Genomic DNA, 17,580 nt, shown 5'->3' with positions numbered 1-17,580 from the left:
CATAATATTTGTTGTGTATAGAGGAGGATTAGAGCATTAAAAATACGCTATAACTGAGACCGACTGCCAAGTGTGACAATAAGATAAATGAAATGAAATAATTAATGCATGAATCTGAATTCTGGTACAATTTGTATGTTGAGAATTTTTTTCAGAAATGCCAGAACTGTCAGAAGTTTAAAGACACAATTTGGACCTTTGATTTGCCACCTCGTGTCTCCTGGTGGTGTGCATTTTCCTCTGTTATCTTAAACTAATACAGTTCATTTACATTTTAAAACAAATGTTAATTGTTAGCTGCAGGCCTGGTTATTAAGCACGGATAATTTCAGACGAAGTTTTACACCATGCATGAATAGGCTTCTCTCATCAGTGACTTAAACAGAAAGTGAGACTTAGTTGATACAAAGCACAGCTAATCAAACATCTACTGTAATTATATTCCCATAAAATGAATAGAATGAGGCATTACACTACAGAATGGGGGGGGGGGGGCTCTGGGTAAGATGAGGGGGATGGGACATGTACAGTGTGCATATTCAGAGGGCAGGGATGCATACTGTACTGTACACCACGCGGTGCTTTCAAGGACACACGGAGGTCTGCAGGCTGTCCCAACTCTCAGCCCCGTCCCTGAATGCAAATGTTAATGCCCATAGTGTGTGAGTCATGTGAAACACAAGCTGTATGGGGTGAATTTGTATAACGCTCACTAGAGCAGTTTCCGGACGTGAGTTGTGGAGACAGGCTCACGCACACCCATCGAACGTCTACGGCGGTTCCGGCATCGTTTTCTGAACCTGCTTTAGACGAAGACTAGAAAAATTCAAACCCTTGTCCAGAAAATAGGTCTATGTCAATTAAATAAAAATGACAGTGTGTTTGTTGGATGACTTTTGCGTGTGTGTGTGTGTTGGGTCTTTCCCCAGAGTGGTTCTGTTCTCTCCCTCTCCAAGGTGACGCCGGTTTCCATGGCAGCAACATAAGCTCCGCATCTCCTCCTCTCCTTCGTCCCTCCGTCTTTCTCCTCCTCACTCCACTCCCGTGATTCTCCCTCGCATTTTTCCAGCCTCTTTTCTCCCTCGCTGCGCTGAGCAGGCCACCAGCTCACTCCCATGGCACAGTTGGTCCTCAGCCAAGGCTCGCTCATTTCTGGCAGCGTGATGTATGGAAATGATACACGTATTAAGACAATGCTATTGCAGGATTCCTCTATAAATACACGACTGGACTTCTTTAAGTCCATTGTTCGTTTTCTTCTCCCGTTTGGATGGAGACACACAGTATCTGCACTGTGACTCATTCTAATGAGCTGGTGAAACGTCTATCAGATTCCTTCACCTCCTCATTTGTTAATTCTGCATGTCCTATTCATCGGGTGCTTCGCGAGTTTCTATGCAACACTGAACCGGCTGTGTTTCAAACCGTTTGCAGCCTCCACTGCCTGCACATGAATTCATCGCTCACTGGAGTTTGCCTCTTTGAAAACTGCACCTTTGTTTTGCAAATTTCCATCGTCCTCCTTCATCTTCTCGTTTCCATTTAGTTCGAACAATGAAGTGACTTGTGTGAGAATGAAGACGGAGGAAAAGAAAAAGAGAGAGAGCAGAAAGCACCAGGCATAAAGAGCAGTGTAATGTGGAAAAGGGATTCCAATCCCAGTAGAAATCAATAACTGAGCTCTAAGATCTTAGGAATGTGGGTGTGTGAGCAAACCCTGAGTGAGTGGTTCTACTGTAGTACATGCATGCGCCCTCCTACCTGTGTGTGTGTGTGTGTGTGTGTGTGTGTGTGTGTGCGCGCGCGCCTGCAGCAGAGCAGCGGGTGATCAATACTGACTGTAAACGACGGCCATGACGGGACCGCGCCTGCAGCGGTGCTGACGGGGCCGCGGCTCGTGAGGCTGCTGTGTGATGCTGTGTGCGATGCTGTGTGTCTGTGTGCAGGGCAAACAGAGAGGGCGTGGCTGGTGGGCACGCGGGGTCCCAGGCTCAGTCCTGGGTGTACAATAACAGTAATTCAATTGAGCCGGCGAGACCTGGCCTGTGGGATTGGCTGCCTGTGGGTGTGTGTTTAGTCATTAGGAAACCTGATCCTCCCGGCTCCCTCCGCAGCTCTGAATAAATAAGTGATCACCGTCTACAATGTACTGCTGAGCATATTTATACGCTGCATGTCCTTTTGCCTTAAATTAATCACATGTTTATTTTCTATTTCCTTGACATCTCTCCTGTTGTTAAATTTCTGTTTCTAAAATCAAGATTTCATCTTTTGAAGGATCTGAGCCTCAAACCCATGATTATGGGAATTATTACTGTATTGATTCACATCATTCACTGTTGGTTCAGCCTCAGATTTCTGAGTCATGGTTCAGTTCATAAATTATGAATAAAAGAATTTGGGTTTAACTAAATAACCAATAATTATGAACATTAATCATTTCGGGCTCTGAGTCTCTGCTGGGACTTTTCCCGTCCCTGAACGGCAACATTAGTAATCAGTAATGAGCCATTTTTAATGGAAGCTAACGGTTCTAGCTAACCTGAAAGCACATGGAGGATGCTTCCTCCTCCTCCCCTTCGAGCCTCCTTCCCCCACTCTCCTCGAGCGCTCCTTGGCAGCCGAGCGCCTTGTGCAGGCCAAGCACAAACAAATGGCAGCCTTCATTCGCAGCAGCGTGACGCTCTGACACACACAGGCATCATCATGGCTGGACCCTGCGCGCGCGGTGCGGCGTGCACCGGCGCCGTGCATCCTGGGAGGGAAGCGTCCGCCGCCACACACGAAGCCCGTGCATGCGCCGCGTAAACAGCGCTGCGGCCCAACCCCACGGCCTCATATTAGCGTAATCCTCCCTTAATATGAATTCAGATTTAAGCTCTGCCTACTTCCCCAAAGGAGATGCTGCCGTGGCCTGGTTTTACTGGGACAAAGTCGTTGAGCCTACACGCACTCATTGGGGCCGCGTTCATGCCAGCTTCTCCCAGATTGGACGCTGATGGTGACAATGTAATGAGAGGAGAGCAATATGTTCGCTGCCTCCCTGTTTTCTTTCTGCCTCCTTGAGTGCTGGGATCCCTTTTCCCTCCGTTCCCTGCCTTGGAGCGCCTGACAAGCTCCCGCTGTGCCCACTTATGTGTCTCCCTCCACTGTCATAAAGCGTCTGTCTAACATGTTGGGGCTGTGTGAAGCCTGCTTATCCTGAGAATCTCTCAGCCGCCGCCGCCGCCGTGACGGACGTCCTTTCAGCGTGCCGTGGATTTGCATTCGCGTTGTGATCTGGCTGCCGTTTCGGGGGTTAATTATAATACTGCGTGTCGCTGCCCTTGGCCCGAGTCCAAAGCCGAAGATGAATTTTGCAACGGGGTGAAATCGACTCGTATTCAATCATTTAGTCTCATTTAAGTCATTCAGATTAACTGTCATGAAGAAATCACAGAATTACTATGAGACACACATTTTTAAGCATTTACCAGGAAATGCTACAACTTTATGCCTTTGTGTCCGTGTAGCTGTGATCTTTAACACACCGTGAGATACACAAACGCCCCTGATCACAGCTTGAAACAAACACACGTCGTCCTTCTACACAAAATGCTGTTACGGTGAATTAAAGCTTCCCACAAACACAATTTACATCTTCAAAGAGGAGGCTCAGCTGTGCATGCGTCAACTCTGAGGCCGTACGCGGCGCTCACCTCACTGTCACTCCCAATATCACTGACAAACATACAGCCATGAAAGGAGGCGAGCGGCCATTGAAGGTGCACACATGGGATATTTTGAATATGCAGATGAGGGAGTTGGGAAGCGGCATTTGCATGAGAATAGTATTTGTTGCACATTCCCTCTGGATTCTCATGAGACGGCGGCTGTGGCGACACCGTCTTCCTGCCGCAGACGTCAGGGTTCACAATGAAGATGTGGCCACTGCCTCCATGCTTCTGGATGGAAATGCTGAATGATCTGAGCCCAACGTGTTTTTAGTTCACTTTAGTTTTAAATGTGGTTTTCTTTCATTCAATCTCAAGGCTTGTGTGTCTTATTTAGTTTTGTCCAGGCTTGGTTTTATTCCCATTGTTTAAACACGCCGTCTCAGAGGCCGTCACTGACTCCACAGTTAAACAAATGACAGTTCTTTAAAAGAAAGTTATGAAAAGAAGTTCTGAAACCTTGTGTGTATGTCTCCAACTTTTTAATAATAAAGCCGGTGCTCCTGGATCAAAATAAATCTTCCAGCCGGTTCTAAAGTGCTCCCTTTTGCCCACAGTTTAATTGAGCTATTCCTCACTGTAATTGCTGTGACACAGTAGCCTTGTGGTGATCTCCTCCGCGGTTCCATTACTTAAGATCAATGGGTCTTGAGTGACAGATTTATGGCCGCGCTCCTGTGTTTACACTGTACTTATTGTTTTAAATGAATGCATATTTCAATTTGTGTTACTCAGTTCAACCTCTTAAACTGTCAGCTCTATAAAATGCTTTGACATTCAACTTATTAACCACCCACTGCTGCACATGTTGCACTACAGAGTTAGAAAATATATATATATATATATATATATAAAATATATGTATATATATTAATATATATAAAAATGTGTGTTAACTGCCATATTATGGTGTATTAAATCAATTTAGGTGCTCAAATAATTTTTGATAATAATCCAAAAAAAGTTTGATTCCAACCTGGAGGTTTGGGTGTTTCCTGTAGCACAAATGCTGTGACTGAAACAATTTCTTTCCTAGCTGTTGCATCATTATTTAGAAAGGCAAATGTCAACAGGTGCGTTCAAAACATGTGACAAGATGAATCTAAAAAAGAAAATCACTTTTAAAAAATAAGTAGCGTGTTTTTTAAACACAGGACATGATGTCAGTTTGTTGGTCGACATCGAAACGTCTATTAAATTACCATGAAATGTTGTAGAGACATCAGTGTCTTCCATCACACTCCATTATCAGAATGAACCCTAATGGAAAACAATTAAACAACGACTAACTGAAAACTTGCTTGGACCATATACATGATGTCTAGAGAGCCATAACCTTTAATGACCTAGTTTTTCATTCCAGTGCATTGATTTAGAACTAAAGACTCTGGAACCTTCAAAAACCTTTGAAATTCCCATCACACTGAGGCCAAATTTCCACTCACTCACTCACTCACTCACTCACTCACTCACTCACTCACTCACTCACTCACTCACTCACTCACTCACTCACTCACTCACTCACTCACTCACTCACTCACTCACTCACTCACTCACTCACTCACTCCCCACCCTTTGTTGTGCTTTGTTTCATAAATCTGTCCAATGTGGCTTTTCACGCAGGCAGATTATTGCTTTCCAACTAATACCGGAGACATTCCATGCTCAAGTATGAAAAGGGATTTAGGCACAGAAATCTAATCTACTGTAGTGTGCAATGATGAAATATCAGTGTAATATCTACCGAGAAGCTTGACAAACCTCAACAGAAAGCCAGTCCGAAATATCTAATCCTGCTGTGCCCTCCCCACTAGCATCCTCCCCTGCATCCTCTCCTGCATCCTTCCCTGCATCCTCCCCTGCATCCTCTCCTGCATCCTTCCCTGCATCCTTCCCTGCATCCTCCCCTGCATCCTCTCCTGCATCCTTCCCTGCATCCTCTCCTGCATCCTCCCCTGCATCCTCTCCTGCATCCTTCCCTGCATCCTCCCCTGCATCCTCTCCTGCATCCTTCCCTGCATCCTCCCCTGCATCCTCCCCTGCATCCTCTCCTGCATCCTCTCCTGCATCCTCTCCTGCATCCTCCCCTGCATCCTCTCCTGCATCCTCTCCTGCATCCTCCCCTGCATCCTCTCCTGCATCCTTCCCTGCATCCTCCCCTGCATCCTCTCCTGCATCCTCTCCTGCATCCTCTCCTGCATCCTCCCCTGCATCCTCTCCTGCATCCTTCCCTGGATCCTCTGCTGCATCCTCTCCTGCATCCTTCCCTGCATCCTCCATTGCATCCTCCCCTGCACCCTTCCCCGCATCCTTTCCTGCATCCTTCCCTGCATCCTGCCTCCTCTCTCCTCCTTTCCTTTTCCGTTCCCTCTGCGTAATCCGCTGTTGGAGCAGCTTGCGGCTGCATGGGAGGCTGCAGTAGCAGGTGTCATCTTGGGGTCGCCCGTCTCTCATCTGCACATCTCCCTCTGCCCTCTGCCCGTCTGACGCTATTTATGGCTCGTGTGCTCATGCAGCGGCGTGGCTGAGGACGAGGCAGGGATTGGAAGGTCTCTAATCTGCCCGCACGCCGCCGCTCTCGCTCCTCCGGGCTGGGGCCGCGCTGGGCCGCGCTGCTTCCGCGCTGATTGTTGGACATGTAAGGCTGGATTTACACTAGATCAGTCTGATTGAGCTCAAGCCGTGTCTTAAAACCCCCAGTGCAAACAGGGTCAGACAACATTCCTCTGCACCACCAGTGGGCCTGTCTACTGCCTGGCGCGTTGCATTAGCCTCACAGCTCCAGCCAGCCGTGCTCGTGCCTTCACAAACTCTGGAATGCGAACAGCACTGTCAGCACTTTGCCTCCGCTCGGCCGTCGCGAGCGTAGTGGGGTTGATGGAGGGTCGACATGTTAACACAACATGTGACCTGTCCCCCCACCCCCGCCCCGGTATCTGCGGCTTTCTGGCCGCTCCTCCGCCCTGCCGCGCGGGTTGTTTGTGTCCAGCCAGCAGTCCTGGGAGCGAAAAGCTTCATCAGCTGAATTACTGGAAGTTGGGTGTCTCAATCAATTAGGACACATCGCTGGAGCTGCAGAGCTGGAGCTCCCTCACATCCTGCCATCTTGTCGTCCTTCATCTTCCCTCCTTCACACGCACATCTTGCTGTAGGTGTGTGTGGCCTCCTCAGTCCCATCGGGCTGCGTGTCACCGTCTGGACCAAGACTTTCCATTAAATTACAGAGAGATGGAACCATTAACACTGTCTGTCACTAACACCCGCAAAAATAATTAGTAAAATTTATGTGGAGTGGCCTTTTATTAAGCACTGGCACCGAGCAGCTGTGAGGTAGAGTGTGACCCATTTTCCCTCATTTTAAAACAGCCCCAGTGTGAACTGTGTTAAAAACATGGTCTGTCATTAATACAAAGTGATGGGATAAATAAAAGCCAACATTCAGCACAGCTACTGTAGATCGTCACAATATTCATGACAGAGTGAGAACTTACAAAGGGGATATGTGACAGGCTGGAAAACAAAGACTGAGAAGCAGGAAAAAAATGATAACAATTGAGAACAACACAAATGAGATGGTCACAATTAAAGTGTGTTACTGCGTGTTCCCAGGTAGTTTCCGTTTCAGACTTCGTTTCTGCAGCGAGTCAAAGGGGGCTCCATGTTTTTACCACGCCAGCGTCACCTGTGGCCGCTACAGTGGGGACATGTTGACGTTTGCCCTGTTCAGGAGGACGTCATTATCCTGTCAAGCTGTGTTTGCACACGGTCACTCGTGTCTCCAAGACAACACTGTCATTCCCACGACAACGGCGTCGTCGCACAGGGTTTCTGTGTGTTGTGTGATGGGATGAAGTGAAACTTGTGAGGCATGTGATCGGCGTCACACACGTCTCCGGCCGCCGAGTCACGAGGTGATCGAGGCTGCTTCGTGAGCTGCTCATGAGCCGCATGTGCCTGTTTACGAATGCTTTACTGCCAGACCCCGGGGCCGAACAACAAACGGAGCTCACGCTGCAAGAGGACGCAAACCACCAGTAAAACGAGCGAGAGGACGCGTGGAACGGACAAAGAGATGGAGTTTGAGCAGAAAGACAAATAAGAGGCGTGTGTGTGTGTGTGTGTGTGTGTGTGTAAGACATCCACAGCCACTACACAGAACATGCATTGTCATACATGTGCATCAGACGCTCTGTATCTCTGCAGACGTGCCCCAGAGTGAGGGTCACGTGCACGAGGTCACATGGGCCCAGCATGTGCTGCCGCTCGAGGCCTACAACAAGCTGCTCACTGTGTGTGTGTGTGTGTGTGTGTGTGTGTGTGTGACTCTGCTGTTCTAACAATACAGTGAGTGTGCCTCTATTGGTCCCACTAAAAGGGGCAGTGGGTGTCGTTAAATGCTATGTTCTTTGAAACAGATTATTCATATTCTCACCTACACACACACAGACAGAAATGTGGCGTCCATTGTGCGGACGCGGCCGTTTGTTTCCTCTGACGCGACGGTGCCTTCCACTCGCCCTCTCCATTATGACTCTTATCTGTCAGAGAGGATGTTGATGATGCTGTTGTTCAGACGCTGCAGCTTCAGAGGGAGGAACTCGGGGACGGGAGGAATCCACGATCAGCTTCTCCTTTCCTACCGACAGCGTGACCACAGTTCCCCAAACACATCGAGCTGTTTTTGTGCATAACTAAATCTTTAGGACATGACTATGTAAAATTAGAGCGGCGACTGCTTCTTGCTCATGGACACGTACTCCGCTGTAGAAGCAGAGGAGCAGCTGAATGAGAGGAGGGACCTCACAGGTGTCTGGAAAAGCTGCTCCTCTGAACAAAGCCTGTGGTTGTTGAGCAGCGGAGAAGGAAATCGAGGTCAGTGAATGCAACACGCCCTGGATACGACTCGTGGAAGGTGACTCTAAGCAGCAGGACCAGCTTTTCATACGGTCATTTTCACGCGGGTGGTTTACTGATCGGTGAAACATGGTGCGTTCACTGTACACCGCGCACCTCGTTGCACATTCGAACGCCCCGTGTGCCTCTGTGTCTTTGTTGTGTCCCAACTGGGCACCAATGACAACAGGACGTCACAAACAGCAGCTGTGCCTGCTCCGACCGCGCCCCGTGGCAGCGAGGAGGTCTGAAGCTGGCCGGAGGTCACAGAGACAGACTGGGATGAAAGGCCGGGGGGCGTTCAATGCACAGATGGTACCGATGTTTGAATCCCCTTTAGCTCAGCAAAGATTTACTAGGAAAAACAATTACTCAGTACATTTAACAGCACGTGTACTGTATCCACACTGTAGCTGCTGTTGGACCTCACATCAGTGACGGCGGTCGCCGTAAAATACGATGGGTGTAAAAGCTGTTTGCTCAAAGGATCCATGGGAGTGTTGACGCTCATCACAGCAGAACAGAAACTGGGCAGAATTTATGATTGACATATATCCGTGTTTATTTAAGCCAGTGATACAAATTACAGCAGGACTGTGCTTTTCTTCTAATCTTTCTTTAAGAACTGGCAAAAGTCTTCACAGAACCCATGGGACCGTGTTAGCGTCTAGCGTCACTGGAACGGCGTCCTGGCACCGGCAGCCAAAATGTGTTCAGTGTTTGTTTTGTGTGATGTTTAAACATATTTTAATAAGTCCGGCTGGAAAAGACAAGGAAGAAGGCGACAACGGAGGTGAGGAGCACGCGGCGAGGAGGACGTCGGCTCGGGAGAGTTAATGGAAAGCAAAAAAAAAAAAAAAGAGGCGAAGATGCAGCTGATACGACGGGATTAACTGTCCAAACCAGGCTGTCATCATTGACGCAGATCTGGACATGCGGCATTAGTGTGCGTTGCTACGACGACAGTAACCAGAGATACCAGGGTTGGTGTTCAATCACAGGATGAGGTCACCCATTGTCCTGGGGAATCAGATCACCCATTACAGCCAATACGCTGTGTTCTGGCACCCACACATCAAATTCAGAAGCAAAACCAGTCCTCGGTTCTACGTGTGTCATTTCACTGCCTATTTATTGATTAGGAGCCATATTATACGCACTCTCTGCTGCACAACTTTGCAAGTATGACTGAAAGACTTTGTAAATATGAACGAGTGAAAGTGTCATGTTCTGTAAACAAGCCCCAGCTTTCAACTCATTGTCTTCCATCATTTTTATTTAGCTCCCGCCTGAGGCAGACATTACACCCTTTAACCCACATTAAACCAGGATCAAGTAGCTGTGCGCCGTTCACGCATACGCACGTCGTCACGTCAGAGCCGCCGTGTTCAAGAACCTGCCACCACCAACATTAAACAGATAAAACTGAAAATCTACCATCAGAAACAGAAGGTATTGCCAAGAAGATAGAAACTGCCAGAAAAATGACTTCAGTGCCTCAGTACCTACTCATATCTTAGTTTAAATGAATGTTATTTTGTTTCTAAATATTATGACTTGTGTCACATTTACATAATGTTTTAAACATTCCCGATTTAGTAATAGACTTCAAAATCAGGAACAATGAGACCTTAAATACATCACGGAGCCTGTGCTTCCGCCTGGAGCTTCTGCAGCTTCTGAGACGCGTGTGTAGGAGGCACTTGTTAATTCAAGATTACATCTCGGAGCATCTACAGCTACAGAATTTGGGAGAAAGCTCTTGGACTAAAGGAGGTTAACAGGATGAACGCGCTGATTCATTTCATCCCCCACACGCTTAGAGTCAGGAGCACGACTGGGGCCTGTTGGGCCTGAACGAGGTCGCCATCAAAATGCTGCGATCGTGTAACTTTCACGCGTTATGATGGAGAATGTTAATAAGGTTTTAAACAACAAACAACAGCGGCGGACGTCAGCGACGCTGGAGTTATGAGGATCGTGACAGCACTCGCTCATGATTCAACGTGTGAAGTGTGAGGTGCATTGAAGACGCGCAGCGACAACCTACACACATCACACACACAATGATATGAGACGTCAGCGCTGATGTGAACGGGCCTGACGGAATTAAAGGAATTAGGGAGCGGAAGCCTAATGGCAGCCGGAAGGTGTCGTCTGTCACCGGAAATGAACGGTGGCAATATTGGAATAAATAGATCAAGTCATTAGACGCCGGCGGTGGCGCAGACGCGTGTCAGGCAGCGCAGCGGCGTTCAGTACTGAACACGCTGCACGTGAACCCAAAACGGTGACATCATCTGTGATAACGGACACATGGACACAGACGAGGGGTTTCAGAGCCGTCTGTGTTTGTTGGGCTGTCTGGACTTGGCTGAACCGGGATCTCATGTGCAATTCATTTAGATCTCAGGTGTCTGAAATCCAACTCCTCTCCTCTCCCCTCCTCTCCTCTCCCCTCGTCTCCTCTCCCCTCGTCTCCTCTCCCCTTGTCTCCTCTCCCCTCGTCTCCTCTCGTCTCCTCTCCCCTTGTCTCCTCTCCCCTCGTCTCCTCTCGTCTCCTCTCCCCTTGTCTCCTCTCCCCTCGTGTCCTCTCCTCTCCTCTCCCCTCGTCTCCTCTCGTCTCCTCTCCCCTTGTCTCCTCTCCCCTCGTGTCCTCTCCTCTCCTCTCCCCTCTTCTCCTCTCCCCTCGTCTCCTCTCCCCTCGTCTCCTCTCCCCTTGTCTCCTCTCCCCTCGTTCCTCTCTCTCCTCTCCCCTCTCCTCTCCCTCGTCTCCTCTCGTCTCCTCTCCCCTTGTCTCCTCTCCCCTCGTGTCCTCTCCTCTCCTCTCCCCTCGTCTCCTCTCGTCTCCTCTCCCCTTGTCTCCTCTCCCCTCGTCTCCTCTCCTCTCCTCTCCTCTCCCCTCGTCTCCTCTCCCCTCGTCTCCTCTCCCCTCCTCTCCCCTCGTCTCTCTCGTCTCCTCTCCCCTTCCTCTCCCCTCGTCTCCTCTCGTCTCTCTCGTCTCCTCTCCCCTCTGTTCCCTCGCCTCCCCTCTCTCCTCTCGTCTCCTCTCCCCTCGTCTCCTCTCCCCTCGTCTCCTCTCGCCTCCTCTCCCCTCGTCTCCTCTCGTCTCCTCTCCCCTCGTCTCCTCTCCAGATGTGAACTATCACATGCCCCATCTGTCTCATGCGCCTCATCCCTCCAGCAGGACCGTCTCCCCTCAAACACACGGATGCCGTCCAGCAGCTCCTGCTCGCGTCCTTCCTGCAGTATCTGAAGCATCTCTGCTCGCTCGCCGTCGGCTTCTTCAGGCGACTCTTCTGCCTCTGTCACGACACATCTCTTCATCCCTGAACGCTTTACAGTGATGGTGAGCCGGCAATAAAACATGAAGGGCAGCACTTGTGTTTACAACGTGGGCTTTCTTTTTGGAGTTTTCTGTGATGTTCGTACTGTGATGCTGGCTTAATTATTTATTTATACGCTAAACTTAGCCCAGATTATGGCTGACCTACTTATCTTTTCAGATAGCGAAGCCTGGCGTTTCCCCTCACTATCGCTCCTCAAGCTGTTTCTGCAGCTCCTCTCTCCATCTCCTCTCCTCTCGTCTCCTCCCTCCTTCCCTTCCTCTCCTCCCTTCTTTGACATGCAGCCTGCCATGCAGTCACTTCAGTTGCTATGGTGAGGCTGTGGGTGCGAAAATGGAGGGCTGCGTTTGCAAGACAGCAGAAAGCAGACGATGCCAGGGAGGATGAGCACAAAGGGCGGCACCAGAAGCGAGACGGGACCGGGTTGTGTGAGAAGGAAACAACAGGACTGGTGGAGCAAAACATGCTCGGCATAAGGTGCAAGAATGAGGAACGTGGGTAAAGCACTGGAGTGACTCAGTAATTCAGTTTACCTCTGCTGGAAATCAATGGGAGGGAATCGAGTAACGCTCCTTCTTTCCTTCACAGTGGCCGACAAGGTGCCTTTGAGCAAAATGTTCACCTGAACTTTGTGACACTGCATCCGCTGACGCGCGCCTCATTGTGTTAAATCTGGAGGAGGCAAAGGAGAGTCGCGTTCTGGTTCTGCTCCTCTTCATGATCCAGTGTCAGCAGGTTCTTCACCAAGGCCTCAGAAATAACCTGAGCATCACTCCCTCATGTTGTCATGGCAATATCCTCATCTTATTTTTACTACAGAGCGCAATCGACGGCGGGAGGACGCCAAAGAGGAAAGCGAGTGAGGGAAGGAGAAGAGTGGGTGTGACAGAAATGCAGGTTTGAGTCAGAGACACGGAGTGTGTGCTGTCACAGATTAGGAGACAGACGCTCAGAGGTTTGAGTCCGCCTTGCTCATAGGAACAGCAACAGTGAGGACCTGGCGCTGCAGACGAAACGGCGTGAACTGGAGTCAAAGCTTTGCGCTCATTTCAGCAGATGACCAAACGATGAGGCCGTTGATGAGCAGATATCTGTAATAATGAAAGTCATACATCACCGTGACCTTTAGAAGCAACGCTGTCATTTCCCAGAGGAATTTCTGGAGTGCTCTTTGGGAAACAAGGATGCATTGAGAGTGCAGTTATCGCTCATGATCTCCTTTCATTTGTTTCTGCCTTCAGGTGTGTGTGAGTGCGCAGACAGCCTGTGTTCTAGTTGTCGCGGGCCTCAGAGACCCTCCTGTCAGGTGCCTATGTGGGACACAACGCTCCTATGGGGTCTTTTTAACAGAGCACACATACACACACACACACATGGATATGAGCTGAAGTGGAACAGCAAGGTCACGGTTTTCTCCCGGTGCCGTGACACCGTCTGCAGAAGATGATAAAATGGAGAGGAACAGGGAGCGGCGGATGTGAAAGGGGATCCTTCCTAATAACTGATGAGTTCTCCTTGACCCCAATTATGAGAGCAGCATCAGGTGATTATCATTTCATTGGGACAAAAACGTGGACGTCTGCTCAGCTGCGAGCTTTGAAACCCAGGAGCAAAATTACCTGACTGAGTAGTCGTAATGGGCTCAGTGGGAAAAGACCAGACCTGTGAGCGTTACACTAAATGCTGCTGCTTTTGAAAGTCGGGTAACATAGATCTACTGTATATAAGTTGGCTGAGTTTAGTTTTATTAGCTTGATTAGCTGCAGTCTGCAGTTTGACTGAGACAAAAAATGGTCCATCATCTGGGGACCATGAACGACAGCCTTAACTACTGTCTCATACATTGACGCCGAACCGCTGCTTCTCCACAGCCACTTCCTCTCACATGTAATTACCTGCTAAGATGCTGCATCGAACCGAGGCTCACAGAGGAACGACGTCTCACATCTCGCTGCAGACGGAGATGAAATCGACATGAAAATGCGCCGCGTTATCAGCTTAGATTACACATGATCGTCGCATCACACAGTCTAAAGCTGTGAGGGGAATAAAGCTAACACATACAGTGAATTAGGCTTTGGTTGTATCAAATCTCAGCTGTCCGATGCACCATGAACTTACAGTGAATGGTGATATTCACCATAGGCTGTACTTATATACACGTATATGCTGCAGTAAAAGCCAATACAACTCTTAGCGTTTAGCTTATAGCGCCGATAGCAGGTAGCTTCTTGGCAAAGAGCAGACAGAACAAATGAAGCAGGGCGACGCCTCTGCAGGCTGCATGCGCGTCGCTCCGCGCTCTGTTCTGGCTTCCTTTGAAGAAGACAGACAAATATTTACTCCACGTTAGCAAAAGGCTTTGGATAACTGCCATTTCACCCGATGCATGTGTGTCTTGGTAGTGGTTAAATGGCTGCCTCCAACTTGGCAGCGCTCCGTTTAGCCCTCGCTATGAATCTCAATGACTGCAGGCTCTGCAGAATGAGTCAAGCACCGTCGACACTGAGAGCGTTCAGACTCATCCCTGGCTCCGGGTTTGAGGTTCTGAAGGTGCGCGTGTGAGTGCGATCAGCAGATGCACCGAGCGAGAAGAAGGCGAAGACGCTCGTGCCCGATGAGGTAATAATGATCTGCCTGAAAAAGCCCAACGCACTGTGCATGTGCAGCAGCCGGGCCGGACGGCACCAGCGTCTGTTACCCCCAGTGGGAACTTCAAAGCTGCACGGGAGGAGATTAAAGCCGCTGGTTACACACGTTCTCATCCTCCCACACACACAACATCCTTCATTTACTGTTTTTCAGACCGCTCTCATCTTCAGCTCCATTAATGATTATTCTGCAGATGTTTCCGTCCGCCGTGCGCAGCTCGCTGGCTCGCACTTGCGTTCAAAGATGGCGTCCGTTCATTCCAGTCCACGTTCCTCTTCCTGCTCTGCTTCCTCATTCTTCGCTAGCGACTTTCCCAGTCAGGAGCCTGAGTTTGCACTGGGATGACGTTGAGCCCAGCCTGTGCTCAGGAACATTATACATATTAAACCTGCAGGATTTGACTTTGTTTGCAGCTAACAAAAGGGAGATTATGTGTTTTGGACTGCGCTGCTATCTGTCATTATCTCAGTTCATTATGATTAACTGGCAGCTCATGAGCAAAGCAAGTCCAGCGGAGACGTCTGGGCTCGACTCAAAGGCCCAGAATAAAGGCCAAACACAAAACATAATCTCCATCACAAGCAGGGACTGGAGCTTGCCATACTGGAACGACTGCCGCCGCCGGTGCCAGACCCGAAAAGAGATACGCGCAAACAGGCGATGGGAGCGGGAGCGATGGCTGGTGGAGTGCAGAACGGAGGTGAAGCAGGCTGCCTACTGCAGGGCTGTCACTGAGGTGGCTGTGGTTGACTTGGCAACCGAGTCTCTGTGGGGTTGTTGGGACGGAAGCAAGCTGATGATTATTACAGTTATTTTAACTCGCGCGTGTGTTTGTATGTTACGTTCGTGTGCGCGGAGCTCCACGCACTTTGCAGTCCGACCGGATGAAATGCTGCTGCAAAATATCAAAAAGCTCCAGTGCGCAGGGTTAATGGCACAATTCAATGCACTTAGCGTTAAATAAATCACATTGCTATGATTTATTTTCTATATTTTCTGTGCATTATCATCATCGTTTAGTGGTTTGAACTACTTCCACTAAAAGCTTGTAACACATTGTAGCATGACGGCACTGCAGCTATCCATTTTAGCTCCTCTCCCTCCCCCTCCTCCCCCTCCTCCCCCTCCTCCTTCTCTCACGCCTGCTCATCATCTGTGTTTCTCTCTTTCCCATCCTCCTCGGCTCTGTCATCCTCCTTCTCCTCCTCTTACTGTCTCTCCCTTGACTCATCATCTTTGTCCTCTCTATCGCTCCATCGCCCTTCTCCTTTTGTTTGACACACAGGACCCCGGGGAGTCGAGGCTGCAGAGAAAAATCCTTCGGATTCAGTTTGTCCTAATGCAGCTTGACCATCATTTCAGTCTAACAGGAAGCATAGAGTTGATAAGATAATTTATGATTCGGCGTTGAAAAACTCTGGCAGCGCAGTTACAGTAGGTGTGTTGAGTGTGAGGGTGGTACGGGTGGAGCCCCCCCCCCCACACACACACATGAGTGCAGCAAGGTTGTAAATGTTTGATGGGGTTTGATCCCACCATCTGTCCACTACCACTGTCTAAGAGGAGCAGAAATACACAGAAGAAAACAATGAGCACAACACAAGGAAACAGGGGAACAAAGCATTAATAATATGTTGGTAAAAAATTTATCAGCTGTGTTTTAAATGGATACATGTACAGTAGGTCACAAAAGGTCAAAAATACAAAATGTAATGTAAACTAAATGACGTAATTCTATATTATAGTAACAGCTGGAGTCATAAATGCAGCTGCCTGGAATGAAGCTGCAACAGGGGCCATAAACCTCTGATTGCCTTCTTCTGATTAAAATACATCCCCTTAAATTGCTATTGCCTTAACATTTCCTCACAACCTTTTATCAAAATACCATTTCAGGGTGACAACATTTTAATGGTGCTGAAAAATGAAAAACAGAAAATCCCCCACCTTATATATATTATAATAATTATAATTATTACAAGATCATAAATGAGGTGGCTACATTTTTTATAGTTACAGTATAAGCTATGATCCTGCACTTGCACTCTCCACATATACTGAATGTATGCATCACACACGTCTGTGCTTAGCATTCATGCAGAACGCGTCGGCTCCAGGGTCGGCGCCCTCCGCTCTAAAACAATCATGTTGCTGTGAGCCTCCCTCGACCTCGGAGCTGGGTGAGTGGCCAGCTCCCAGTCAGCGCGCTTTTAATAGATTGATCATCTATGTGTTATACTCCAATCAATAACTCTAACTACCAACGGGCCACACAGTGAACTCTGCCAACGGAGGTCAATAAACACCACGGATCCCAGGATGACCCCAAAGGGTTCTGATGGGAGGGATCAGTCTATTTACTGAACGCACCCTCTGCTCGCACCGTCGCTCGCCACAAAGGTCATAAAGCCGCTCTGCTTGATAATAATGCTAACACAGCTTGTATGGCGATCACCGCCCATCCAGACATCAAATAGGATTAATGAAATCCTGTGAACTCCCGTGACCTTTGGTGCATCTGTGACCTTCCGTTTACAGCGGCTCTCTATCACGTTGTGATGTCAGACATCACCGCGTTGTGGATTTTAAAAACAGAGCACAAGCAAATGGACATCAGAGAGCAGCTTCACTCACTTTTACCATTTTTTAGCTCATCAGCAACATTTGGCTAAAAACCAAGTGTAACAGTGGTGATAGCGAACGATGGCCCACATACGTCCACACGTGATGATTGTAATACTTCAAAGCACTGTAAACCTTAATTCCTGCTTGAATGTGACGTGAGACTCTGCCTTTGGGGACGTTTGCGAGAGAAGTCCTTAACTCTCCGCTCCCAGAGGAGCAAACTCAGATTTGAGTGGGATTACGGAGCTACTGGAGGGAGAAACGCGTGGCGGCGTCTGGAAACCCCGGCTGCTCGTCACTGACGCACACATCGCACTAGATCCTCAGAGGTGCAGCTGTGGAGGCTGATA

This window comes from Betta splendens, chromosome 14, assembly GCF_900634795.4.
Source record: "Betta splendens chromosome 14, fBetSpl5.4, whole genome shotgun sequence".
NCBI lineage: Eukaryota > Metazoa > Chordata > Actinopteri > Anabantiformes > Osphronemidae > Betta > Betta splendens.
The sequence above is the reverse complement of the archived record's forward strand: the minus strand, read 5'-3'. Positions refer to the sequence as shown.